The following is an 11,691-nucleotide window of genomic DNA, read 5'->3' as shown; positions in this document are numbered from 1 at the left end:
CACACAGACTCACGCACTCACACACACACACACACACACACACACACACACACACACACACACACACACACCACACACACACACACACACACACACACACACACACACACACACACAAATAGAGAGAGAGAGAGACAGTCAAGGTTGTTTCCCATATTTTGCTTTTGGTCAAGGAGTGTCCGACTGGCTGGTTTCACCATCATCTAGCAACGGTGCTCACACACAAACACTTGTTTTTGAACATGAATCTACAATTGCATAAATAATTGAAAATGACTTGTTTTTGATAAAATTCACTTGTGTCAATATTACATTGAAGATCGTAGATAGAAGAGGAACAGTATGTATTGGTACCCAAAGAGGATGTAGACTTAGGAATGGGGGAAATATTTATAATAATAATAATATAATATAATTAATACACTGTTATTGTCCATACAGTATATATAATGCTATATACTACTTATGTGACCTGATATTCTTTATTTACTGTTGTTTTGCTAAGATTCATCCTCTTTACTGTAACTAATTGATGTTAAAGTCTAGGCTATTATATTAGTCAGGCAGTAAATAAACCTGTACCCTCAGGATGTTGCGATGTTGTGATCGCAATTAACATAAATTCAACCAATGTAACTGTAATCTCTGTGCAACATTGCAATTTTGTCCAATCACTGCACATTTTCTGCAGATTTGATCAATCACTGTAGTTTCTTATGAGTTTCACCAAACATAGCAGTCCTTTGCATAAAGTCACTTTGGTGTTTCTGCTTCTGAGGATGCAGACATGTATACAGTACAGCAGGCAAGAAAAAACACCATTACACGGGTGCATCCAGATCTATTGAGATCTATCCAAGTGCTAAAAAATCCAAGGTGGGTAAGATTAAATATGCATTGTTAGAGGTAACCTTAGTGTAGTATAAATCACAAACTCAGTGCGATTTTATATTTATTGGGAACAAGCTGCCTGATTTTTTTTTAGGATTGACCTCTGCAATTTTCACTTGCTCCCCCAATTTAGTGCAAAAAACACCTAAAACTTTGGTAACATGCATCAAATTCAGACTGTTAAATCAAGCATTTTAGGACTCAACTATCCCCCGAAAAGCCTGTGAAATCCTGGAGGGATGTTGATTTTGAATAAACAAAATTTTGTATTTTACACTTGGACTGTAAAATAACGGACGTACTTACTGTGATGTCACCCACTGATTTGTGGATTTTCAAGTTTCAGCTCTGGGATTTTGGCCATTGCCATGTTGGTTTGTTGGAGGCAGAAGTGACCATATTTGGGCGAGAGGGTGGAGCTGTGGAGAAGCAAACAGCCGGTTATTCAAAGCTTTAATTTTGCAAAACATTGAGCCTTAATAAAATGTAAATGGGTGAGTTATATAAAAATGAACCTCTATATAGTTGTCATGAATGTAGAAATTAGCTATAGAAACCAAAACTGTATCCGCCCCAGGGTGTAAACATGTTAACTTCAGCTGTAACTGTAGGCATTTTTACATAGAGGTCTACTGAAATTGAGTTGCCTCTGGTGCCAGCCTCAAGTGGTCATTAGAGGAACTGCAGTTTTTGGCACTTTGATGCTACATTTTCCGCCCTGGAGGTTCCTGCTTGATTTTACAGCAAACAAGAATGTAATAGCAAAAAGAGACTCGCCTTTGAGCTGCAAAAACACTGCAGATTATTTTTCAGTGGACATCTTTCTCATTTCATTGGCCTGCATACATTTAAACTGCATACACTGCCTTGCCTTTCTGACTAAGAGTGCTATCAGTAGAATTAGTAGATTCAGAAGTAGTTGTGGGGTTTTACCGGAAATTAATTTTGTTTCACGCTATTTGCAAAAAAAAAAAAACCCTCCCTGCTTAGGGAGTTTACTCAGTTTCATTTGTTTTTGGTGGCTGCATGTGACACGGTGAAAACATCACACTTTCCTGTGATGAGGATGTGGCAACCTGAAGGGAGGAGACTGCAGAGCTAATGTCAGTGTAGTGAATGCAGACAAATTAGCAGTTACAGTCAGAGACTGCTTGAGTTTATATAGCAGCCTTGCTGTTTCTGTTCAATGCACTCATGTGACTCAGCTCTCTATCAGCCTGCGTAAACAAACTTTTTCAACATGTGGCGTCAAACTGAAAAGTGTTGCTTGAGGTTTTTATCAGAATGTGTTTCTCTGAGGGTGCCTATCTCCTCCTCAAAGCCGCAAACCAATCAGTCAGTCCTCTGATGACTGAGGCTCATTTAGCTCTTTCCTGATTGGTTCTGAAGGCAAGAAAAGTGCTAGGATTGCCCCAGTGGGAGGTTGGGAATTGGAGTTTTGAAGTTCTTTATGGGTTTCTCTTAATTTCCTAAAACTCTTTAATGTTTGTCTATATTTCATGTGTGTGTGTACACGCGCTTGTGCTAATTCCTCCAAGTCGACTGAGCAAGTTTGTGTAATCAAGAGTGTTTGCATGGAAGCTTGTGTGTGTACAGAGAAGATTTTAATTAGCTAATGCTGCAACACATTGTGGCAATATGTGGTAGACAGAAAAGCAGATGTTTATTGTTTTTAATAGTCTAACGACGGTGATCTCTGCCAGTGCTGCATGGTGGAAAGTGTTGCCTACTGTGTCTGCAGTCACAGCCAGAGAACAGAAGTATTTAGAACAAACTTTTGCCCTCCACTGTGGAGACGAAGACACACTGATTGATGTCTTTTCTTCCATCTCAGTGAGAATCACATTAAATGTGAAAATATAAAAACTTTTTTAAAGGGCCCTATCACTCTTTAGTAATGTTTTTTATTAGCTGTGGTGCACTATGATACCAACAGCACACATTTTCCCTCCTCAACCCCAAATATTTTTTTTTTTTTCAAGCAAAAAACTCTAGATCATAGAACTGTTTACATTATTTACCCCAAATTCGTAAATGATTCAGTCCATGTGTACATCAATGCACACTGACTCAGGTGAAGTGAAACTACTGCAACTGGGATAAAATTAAAAGCAAAGCCTCCTCTGTGTGTTTTATGGTTGTATAAAGTGGCAGATGTGTAGTACAATGGTTATTTTATTATAAAGAACCGCTTACAAGAGGTCGACAGATGTTTTGGTTTGGCCAATTAATTAATGCCGATGGGACATTTAACAAACTATTGTTACTGGTGAAACTTGGCTTTGATTGTAGCCAACGGCTGCGAAGCCTTCACCAGTGACCAGGTACACAATTCTGCTTCAAATTGTGTCAATGATTTTGTTAACTAAAGTCAACATGACAACATGAAAAGCTTTCCACTGCAGCTGAGTCGCACTCAGTTAAGATTGACAGAAAGTAGGAACAGACATAAGTGGGTCTGCTAGGAGTTGATTCATGGCCGCACTACTGAGATGACTATACTTTAATTTTCAGCACTAAACTTCCATACAGTCTGGGGACGTACGAGAGAAAAAAGCAATATTAAAAATCAATGCAGCTGAGACATCCTGATGGGAATCTCTAATATGGGTCAAGCTCAAACACTGGGTCCTCAAATTCCCTAAGTTGATGAATAAACGAATCATCTCAGCATTCTTACGTATGCGTTACGTTAGTTTCTAAGCCCTTTTGTTCGTTCTTCATTATGGTCCAACAAAACGATAAAACCCCGTCACAACCAACTACACACGTTTAAAAATGTATCAGTCTGTGAAGATATTTACTTATGGAACTAAATGCAATGTATATCATTTCACTTAAACTCGAGCAGCTTGTTACATGTTTTTTATATTATTCTTTGCTAACAAAAAACATGAAGAGAGACAAATGAGCCAATTCCATAAAACTTGGGACGCTACTTCAAACATTAATAAAATCAGAATGCCGTACTTTGCCCACACAACTTCTCTGGGCCTCAGCTCTTCAGACATAGTCATAGACTAAGATATGGAAAAGTGAAAAAGTGTGCTGTAGCCTGACAAGTTTTTGTGAGGAAATCATGGATGTTGTGTCACCCATTCTAAAGAGGAAAGAGACCATCTAGATGTTACCAGTGCAAAGATCACATCTGTGAAGGCGCCGTACATGCTGAAAGGTACGTACATACAGGTTTCGTAGCAATAGACGCTGCCATCCAGATGCCATCATTTTCAGGGACATCAATGCTTACTGCAACGAGACGACACCAAACCATATTCTGCATGCATAACAGTAGCGTAGCTTTCTTGTAAAAGAGAACAGGTACTAGATTGCCTAGCCCAACGTCCAATTCTGTCTCCTATTGAAAATGTATGGATCATTATGAAATGCAAAATACAACAATGAAGCCCCCGGACTGCGAAGTACCTTCATCAGTTGTGTTTTAAGCAAGAATGGGAAAAAAATACTTTCAAAACATCAACAATTAGCGTCCTCAGTGTCCCAAAAGCTTACTGAGTGTTGTTACAGGACAAGATGATGTGACACGGTGTCAAAAATGCTCCAACGTTTTTGAAATGTGTGGCATCAGATTTAGAATGAGCGTATATTTATATTAAAAGTACCCAGTCTTAGCCACCTGTGCTAACACTGTATGAGAGATAGTCACTGGTCTGTGATGTCTTACTATCACATTTCATCTACATCGGTATAAAACATATGAGGCTGCAAAATATGTCAAAGATGTTGCAGCATAAGAACAGTAAATAAGAAGCAATGTGATACTTTATTGATCTCTGTAGGGAGGATCTCTCCTCTCTAGTTGCTGTCTGCAGGTCAGTTGTATAAAAGCACCACTGGAGCTGCTGCAGAGTCTGTGGCGTGTTCAGCAGTGTGAATGTTTACTGCTTGAATCCATAATGATTGACAAAAAGTGAGGAACAGACAGAGGGGAGTCTGCAGGGAGTCACTATCACGACAAGACTGTACTTCAAATAGGCATATTATTATAGCAGAAATTTAGTAGTTATTACCAATACCAATGAAATACCACCATGCTTAAAAACAAAAACTAAATAATATATCCCATGTACTTTAACATATATATTTTTTATTAAAAACATTCAAATTAAATTGTATTTTATTATTAGATTGTATATTATAATTAATGTGGGTTCATGAGACAACAAAAAATGTGAAACTCAATTTTGAGGCTGTTCTGTAAAAAATTTTCCAATAGATAACAAATACAGCAACTTCTTATCGACCCATATCGATTTCAGGTTTAAAATATTTACTTCTAATTAGTTCCCACTCACCTCCTGTGTAAGGCTCACCTATGTTCGGTTCATTGTTGAGGAGGTTTTTACCATCAGCAGGTGAATAAAACTGGTGGAAACACTAAATAAATTACACCGCAAATCAGAGTTTCTCCAGCTATATTCATTTTATATAATTTTATTTTTATTTGATCTAATTTGTAATTTTGTAATATTTTTTATACTTTTTGAGAACTAAAATCACTTTTTTGTATTTTTCTCTTGCTTTTGACTCTTGAGCTGCTGTAACATATGAATTTTTGAAGCGTTATCTTGTATCATATCGTATCGTATCGTATCGTATCGTATCGTATCGTATGGTATGGTATGGTATGGTATCGTATCGTATCTTATGAGGACTCCTTCTCTCCAAAACCAACATACCTGGTGATTTAAACCTGTAAATCACAAAATAATGCAGCTTTACACAACAAATCAGTGTTTTTCTGATGCTGTTGTCGCTGAGCGGCTGCTAATTACAGGGGAATACGTGAAAACAGAAATACGCCTATCTAGAGCCGCTGTTTTGTTGAGCTGTTGTGGGCTGCTGAGGAAAAATGGCGGGGGATTTTGTGGATGAGGACCAGCTCCTGATGTAGATATAAACGTCTCATTCTAAGGTAACATAAACACAACTAGTCTTATTTTCAGGTGATTATTCAGTAAAGAAAATAAACTTATTATATCATAATATAAATTTCTGCAAATATATCCCCCTAATTCAGACACTCTTGACCTTTCGGTGAAACTCCTGACAGGAAATTGATATGTTTAATTGGTCGTGTGACCTTTAAATCTCCAAGAACAAATTGTGAGTACATTCGTGTTTGTCCCAAACATAATGTTCACAGAAGGCTTCAATGTGACTTATAGCTTAGGGTGGATTATGATAACGGCATTTTGTCAAGGTGATGGAGAGTCAATACAGTAAAGGCTTAATTTTTCGCTCTCACTCTCTTTGTCCAGTCTCAGCATCTTTCCCTCTGCTTTCTGTTTCACTCTCCATTTTTGTTCCAAACTGTCTCTCCAAAATCTCCCAGTTAACAAGCTCTCAGCTCTCATTCATGAGGAGGGATTCACTGAATTCACCAGTTAATGACAGTGCTACAAAAATCATATATTGATCATGTTCTTCCTCTTTTTACTAGCCAGCTATCTCTATTACACACACACACACACATGCACGCATGCACACGCTCACACACACCTTAAGGACAGGAAGAGACCAGGAAGTGCCCACAGGCGCCGGCCAATCAGAGTCCAGCACACAGCAGGAAAATCCCCGAAGGAAATGCGCACACAGACTGGCTCATGTGCCTACGAGGACACAAGTACACACAAGTACACACAAAACACACACACACACACACACATTTCTATAGATTGGGTTGCCATAGTGCCTAGGGAGTAACACCAGTACAGAGAGGACACTAGGAAGGACTGCAGACACACATGCAACCACACACATGCACACGCATAAAGACTCTCTTGCACATGGTCACACACACACACATGCACGCACGCACGCACGCACGCACGCACGCACACACACACGTACAAAGGGGAGCAGGATAAAAATACTGTGCTGACAAGTCAATTAATCAGATGTGAAGGTGCCGAGCAGAACAATCCTTTACAAGGCTGGAGTTCAAAAACAGTGTGTGTGTGTGTGTGTGTGTGTGTGTGTGTGTGTGATAACTTTCTGTGCTTAATAACCTGTGTCATAAGCTGTTGATCAGAACCTTGTAAAAAAAGAAGTTTAAACGGCTGCATTCTCATTGGGTGTGAGCTGCACTATTTTTGACTCCTTTTCTTTTTCTCTATTTTAGTCCCAGTTTACATTCTGGCATCAAATAGATTTCTCAATGCAGTACAGTAGATGTGTAATTAAAAAAAATATGGATTTATATGGCCACAACAAAAGGGTGTGTGGGGCCTTTAATGATAAACGCTCATAAGATAAGACGTGAAAACCAGCTGTCTGTCTTTTGAATATTTACAGCTGCTATCCAATTAAGCAGTAAAATCCTAAACTGCACAGGCGAGAACCATCAAAATGACATTTCTATGTTTTGTTCATCAAGAGGAAAATACTTAACAAATGATGCCTGTGATGTCAAGATTTAAGGGAGTTATATTACTGCAGTCAGTCTCATATGTGTTTGATAAAATGAACTAAATAAAACAAAATCTCAGCCTGGAAGCATCTGTAATATGAGCCAGTACTAAGTAATTTGAATAATTTAGTAATTTTATATCTATCACTATTGTTATATGATATGCTATTATTACCATTCTTGCTGTGCTTCTCTCCTCCTCTCTCTTTCTCTTTACTCTTTGCCATTACTGTAATTTAATTGTTATTTACAACATCTATTGCATGTCTGTCCGTCCTGTAAGAGGGATCCCTCTTCAGTCGCTCTTCCTGAGGTTTCTACCATTTTTTATCCCCTTTTTTATCCCCTTAGACGATGTGAGGAGAACAGAGGCAAACTGTGTTGTGATAATGGTCTTTATAAATAAAATTGAATTGAATTGAATAATCATCTGTGTCCAAAGCAGGAGACATAATCACTGCAAATGTGTCTAAGAGAAGAGTGAACCATGGTTTGTCACAAACTATTACTGTAACGACGGTTGGGTATTGTTTAAAAAATTTAAGATACCAGTACCCTTAAAGTGATACCAGTATAGAGTATTTCAATGAAACCCTTTTTTCTGTTTTATTCCATACCCAACATGTGAATTGACCTATCGCTAAATCCCGCCCACAGTAGCCTAATTAGCCCACTGCCTAAACTGACAGTGACGGCCGTCAGTGTCAAAGACATTTCCAAAGATGCCATACAAAACTTTTGGGGACAGAAGCTCTTTATTTCAGCCATCAAAAGGGTCTTCACTATGTCCTGGTGTTAGCATTAGCCAGCCTTTGCTTTCTTTGTAACATTGCAGCTAAGTTAATGGTTTTCAGTTGGATGGGCTTTAATTAAAAACCTTTTGCAACAGTTAAAACTGATGTCCAGTCGTGTAAGAACAAAAATACTGAGATTAAGTTGAACGTGTGACATGATGAGCTAACGTTATGAAGCTGAAGTTGGCCACAATGTTAGCGGCTACTAGCTAACTTAAGCTAACGTTACTTCACAGAGTTTGCAGCAAGGTGACGTAATACACAATGTTGCAACATAATGTACGAGGTTTTATATACTTTACAGCAAAGTTTGCTAACACTATGTTACCTTACCTCATAACAAATGTAGACGTCCTTGTTTGTTTTTCTTCTTTGTGTGCCACACAGCTTAATTGAAACGAGACTCGTATATACCTCCTATCAGTGTTGCATTTACCTCATGCACATCAGCTGCATGTAGCTGCATGAAATGTGATTGGCTCATGGCATTCAAGGGTGGGGCTTAGCAATAGGTAAACTGAAGCATTCAACCTCCTTATATGCCCACTTCTAATAGGCCTAATAGGCCTTTCATGCCCAGGAGCCCACTGTCTCATAATCCACCCATGGCGAAACCAATGTTGTAAGAAATGAAAATCCTACAATAAACAGTTTTTCTACTGTGTATCTCATGATTCGTACTGCTATAGAAACTGATCCTGTGCTTTCAGCTGCTGTGTGAGGAGGTTTCTCAAATGCAATAATTCTTTAGGTGTAGCATCCACAAAAAAATCAAGTGGACTGAAATAAATAATTGACATTTTTATGGTCCCATTTATTTTATGACTGGTTGAGCAGGGAATTCCTGATTAACTCTTGTCATTTTTGGCTTCTATTAAAGTTCAAGATTTATTGACTATTTTTTTTCTGCACCATGATGCCATAGTTAGAAATTCTGATTCTACAGGTAGGAGTAAAACTGCGGTAATAAAACGGACTTCATAAATCATCAATGGCCAGTCGGTGCTGTCAGCACCACTCAAGTGTGTTGACTTTGGCTTGAAATCAACAGTGTGACTGACTGACTGACTGACTGACATCTCCTGAGTGGTGCTGAAAGCAGTCAATCAGCAGTGGGTACTGCAGTAATGACAGGGATGTGTGCACTCCCTCAGGAAGAGCTGTCAGGTCAATGGATCACTGCCACTCTGACACACACACACACACATACACACACACGAAAGCACGCACACACAAAGTGAAACAATACATCCGCTTATAAAATATGCTGCCATTTCGCCTGTGCACACACAGTAAAACTCTCAAACATGCAAACAGTTCAGTGTTGACAGACTCTCGTGCTGCTTCCGTCCCGTTACTCATTATGGAGTCTTCCCAGGGGATTGACATACACGCACAACTACAAATTTAAAATACTTACTGCGCATATACTGAACTGGATTATTACTGACACTGTATATAAATAACAGCAGTTCAAGGTTGAGGATATCTGAGGATACAAAGACTATTGTCTGGACCGCAACTGCAGAGAATGAACTGAATTTCACTGCTTGATGGATGCTTCCTAATCCTGTTTGTTCCAGGATATTTCATCTGGCCTGCATCTCAGGCCGAGCAACCACGTTCTCTCAGTTTGGGTCCCCACACGACAAGAGCACTAATGTGGTTCAAATTGGCCTGAGCCCTGGGGTGAGAAACTACATTCCCTCTGTTCAGGTTTCTGTGTGACGGAAGAACTATTATATTATAACAGACCTGGATAACAGACTTATTTTCTCATCAGAGGTGAGAATTTATCACGGTCTCACTGTTTTGGCTGCATTCCTAATTTGTTGTGGAAATTTGAACAAAGTGAATAAAAATCAAGAAAAGAATCAATCCTGAGAACAGTTTAAAACCTTTCTGAACAATGCACCCAGCCTTTATCTTGGTATTTCTCTTACTGCAAATTACTTCTATGATATATTGTTTTTTAAATATTCCCTGTGTAGCTATGAAATATTCAACAGAAAAAAATATTGTGTGCACATCTACCATCAAGAGTTAAAGGGTAACTTTACATTTTCTGACCTGGACCCTATTTTCACGTTTTTTTGTGTCTAAGTGACTAATTGGGAGAACCATTTTTGAAATTGGTCCAGTATTGAGCCAAACTGCTGCAGGTGTGAACCTGCTACAATGTAACCACTTTGGGCATTTGAGCTCCGTCAATTTAATTCTGCTAGAAGAGCTTGTTTTTGCTTCTGACAGGATTGTTAATTGTCTGACAATGTTAAGGACCCCTGCAGAGGTGGACCTTTTTTTAATCAGTTTAAAACTGATTTAAGCAACTTTAGAGCCAGCATATTTTTTACCTCTAACTGGGTGAAATTATGACTAATTTCAACCAAACCAGAGTTTGTGATTGCTGAAACAGTAAAAAGACGGACCAAGACGGCTTTTGTGAGCATCAATCTGAGTCTGTCGACTGTGACTGAAGCGTGTTGTACGATGATGAAATGACTTTAATTAAAATATAGTCTGGTTTAACAATAATGATTTCAGATATCAGGGCATCACTTTCTAATGGACATAAATTGAAGTGATAACATTGCACTGATTTGCAGTTCCTGGTTACGGTCTTCTGCTCAATGGACTAATTTAAAATTAGGATTAGTCACTTTGACACAAATCAATGGGAAAATGGAGTCCAGGTTTAAAAATTTAGAGTTAACTTTTAATGTCATTCATTTTTTTCTAAACATTTTGCATTTATATATAGCATACAAGGTAGATTTATAAAGGCAAAGACTTTCTGACATGATCACAAATTTGCCCAAAATGTAACTTGGCGATCTTTAGAAGCTTCTGGACATTTATGGTTCAGTTATTAACCTTTGATTGAAAGCAACGTGTGAAAGTTTAGGTCTGGGTTTATTGAAAAGCATTCTAAAACAAAAAAGTGACTTGAGACGTAGCACATTATTTTGGAGGAAAAAGACAACGAAAAAGAAAGAAAACTTCTTTTTGGACCCAATGTTTAAATCTGTGCAACATGTATGAAAGGTCCTGGCTTCATCATGTTTCAGATCTCTCCATCCCACATACCTCCTGCTGTTTTCTGCTCCCACTGGCTGCTGAGCTCCTGCTTCCCTGCCGCAGCATGGTCATCCATCCACCCAGCCTCCACTTGTCTCCCTCTTGACAAAACAATAGCAGAATAACTTTTTGACTTTCTGGTCTAGACACCTGAATTAATTTGTTGCTTGTGTCCCATAAGCTCAAAACCCAACTCCTCACATCCCCATCTTCTTGCTCAATCGCATCAGCCTCTCCCATTTCATCTTCCCTCCCTCTGTTTTTTCTCCAAGTACTTGTCTCTAAGGTCAAACGACTGGGCTTTGCACTTGATAAGTTTGTTTCACTGCAAATGCCGGTGGATAAAAGCATCATCTCTGGACCTATAATTTAAATGTAAATGAAACACCACAGAGAGGTGCGGATAGAGTAGACAGAGTAGTAGACAGGTTGTTTTAATGACCTTTCATATCATGCAGGGACATGGTTGTTTACAAACAAACAGAAAGCGGTCAG

At 38.7% G+C, this 11,691-nt stretch overlaps 1 long non-coding RNA gene across 1 annotated transcript in view; it reads right to left on the bottom strand.

Annotated features, from left to right (window-relative positions):
- Positions 1–1,207: 1,207 nt before the first annotated feature.
- LOC148188300 (uncharacterized) overlaps positions 1,208–11,691 on the bottom strand; it is an 86,454-nt gene continuing 75,970 nt past the window's right edge. Inside the window, exon 4 of the long non-coding RNA XR_015778042.1 lies at positions 1,208–1,310. This is a non-coding gene — a long non-coding RNA (uncharacterized LOC148188300). The remainder of the gene's footprint in view (positions 1,311–11,691) is intronic.

This window comes from Plectropomus leopardus, chromosome 11 (assembly GCF_026936395.1).
Source record: "Plectropomus leopardus strain MGB_pleo_1.0 chromosome 11, ASM2693639v1, whole genome shotgun sequence".
NCBI lineage: Eukaryota > Metazoa > Chordata > Actinopteri > Perciformes > Serranidae > Plectropomus > Plectropomus leopardus.
This window is presented reverse-complemented; position numbering and strand designations above follow the sequence as displayed.